Source organism: Lontra canadensis, unplaced genomic scaffold (genome assembly GCF_010015895.1).
Source record: "Lontra canadensis isolate GAN:19392208 unplaced genomic scaffold, GSC_riverotter_1.0 scaffold114, whole genome shotgun sequence".
Taxonomy (NCBI): Eukaryota; Metazoa; Chordata; class Mammalia; order Carnivora; family Mustelidae; genus Lontra; species Lontra canadensis.
Window position 1 is genome coordinate 5,427,627 of NW_022631108.1, and position 2,147 is coordinate 5,429,773.

At 32.7% G+C, this 2,147-nt stretch overlaps 1 pseudogene; it reads left to right on the forward strand.

The window, feature by feature from the left end:
• Positions 1-644: 644 nt before the first annotated feature.
• Positions 645-1,402, forward strand: LOC116856931 (annotated as a pseudogene).
• Positions 1,403-2,147: the final 745 nt, after the last annotated feature.

Genomic DNA, 2,147 nt, shown 5'->3' on the forward strand with positions numbered 1-2,147 from the left:
CCTTAAAATCTTATATTAGGTAAAATATAGAAATTAACTAACTTACAATTCTTCATAAGAAATGAAGGAATGGTTATCAAAATAAACCCAAATAAAGTAAAAAAGACAAATAAGGTAAATGAAGAGATTAATAAAGAAACAATCCTACCATAGAGAAAATTGGAAAAGCTAAAAGTTAGTTCTCATAAAGGCTTATAATACACAACCTTATTACAAATGAGCAAGAAAAAGAAAAATAAGCACAAGTAACTGGATCAAAAATTAAAAAGTGACAAAACCAAAAATCTTTCAGTAATTATAAAGATAAGAGATTATTATGATTAAATGTATGACACTCCAGGTAGAAAATTTAGTTGAAATGAATACATTTCTAGAAAAATGTAGATTATCAAAAAAGAAAAAAAAATACAGACTGATTAGTTTTATAGTGAATAAAGACATTTAATTCATATGCTAACATTCTCACTAAGGAAGTTCATGCCCAAGTGACTTCACCATTGAAAGAAGCAGCTTCAATCTTACACAAACTCTATCAAGGAAAAATACATACATGCATACATACATACAATGTTTCAGGATTTATGTATGAGGCTACCATATCATTGATAACAACATGTCAAAAAGAGCATAATGACATCAGCAAGATGGTAGAACAGAAAGTCCCAGAAGTAATTCTCTCACAGATACATCAATATAGCAATGAAGTATGGGCAGAAAGAAAAAAAGAAACAAACAAACAAACCTACTTGAGAATTCCCAAACCCAAATAAGAAGTTGCTGTACTCCAGGAAAGCATAAATTAGAGAATAGCTATGCTGGAATGGGTAAGAAAGCCCATTTCAATATTTTTATCTTAAGCTCATTAAACCCTTGTCCTTGTCTGGATTTTTATTTTCTTCTGGAAACTTCAGTTTATTTGGCAAGGATATTACAAAAAAAATATATCTATTTCTTCACCATTTTCCACAAAAACACTGGAGATACAAGCTGAAGGCAACAGTAACAAATACAAAGGTAGAGATGAAGAAGAGAATGAGGACCCACCCAAAGTAGTAGTTACTGAAGTAAAAGAAGATGCTTTATTTTTTTTGTACTCCAAGAAGTATAAACTATTTTACAAGAGATAGGTGTGGATACTTTGCATTTAAAACCTACATCAAATCAGAAGACATAACTTTTAATGTGGGCAGACACAAATTTAGGAAACATTACTGAGTGATCTCATTCCACCCCACATACTGTGTACCTGACCAGGGGAAAAAGAGCTATACTTATTGTATGTGTTCCAAACCCATCTATCAATGAGAAGAATGTCAACATCCCAGTTACCATGTTAATTTGGGTAATAGACAAGGATGCAGATGAGTTCCAAAAAATTTTACTGGAGGAAAAATGTGCCTGAACATAGTTTGACTGAGAAATTGTTGCTAAATTACTGCTTTCCCACCATCCTTTAAACTTAGTTTTATTTCTCTTCGACATTCTAAGAACTTATGGATAACTTAAAACTTTTGTGAGATTAATATGCCCAATAAAATCTTTAAATGTTAAATGTCAAGAAACTATATTATCTTTTCTTAAGAACTGTCTAATGTATAAAATACATTTGAATGAAATTTTTGGAAGATTTTAAGTGTTCATTTATTAAACTGACCACAAATGATTTAATAGACTGAAATCAGGATATCAATTAGACTTCCAAAGATGATTCCAATCCACAGGTTTTGGGGTCTGCTGCCACTGCTGGCAAGGTTTTCCAACAGACCCTGTGTCCAGAAGGAAACTTGCCTGTAGCATTCTCTCTGGTGGACTTGACTGATCTGGGAGAACAGCGCTCTTTCCAAATGAATCATCCTCCTATGCTGTGACAGAGATATTTTTTCTTTGCTTTATTTTATTGTTATTTTAAAGTTGAACTCTGAGTACTAAATGTCCCCCCTCAGCATTAGAGTCCTTGGATTTTTTTTTCCAGATATTGACTTTTAACCCTTTTTTACTTGATTCAGGAACTGCTTGTTTTATCCAAAGACTTTATTTATTTATTTGACAGAGAGAGATAGAGAGAGAGAGGAGAGAGAGAACATACAAGCAGGAGTGCGAAAGGGAGAAGTCAGGCTCAATCCCAGTCCCCTGGAATCATGACCCAA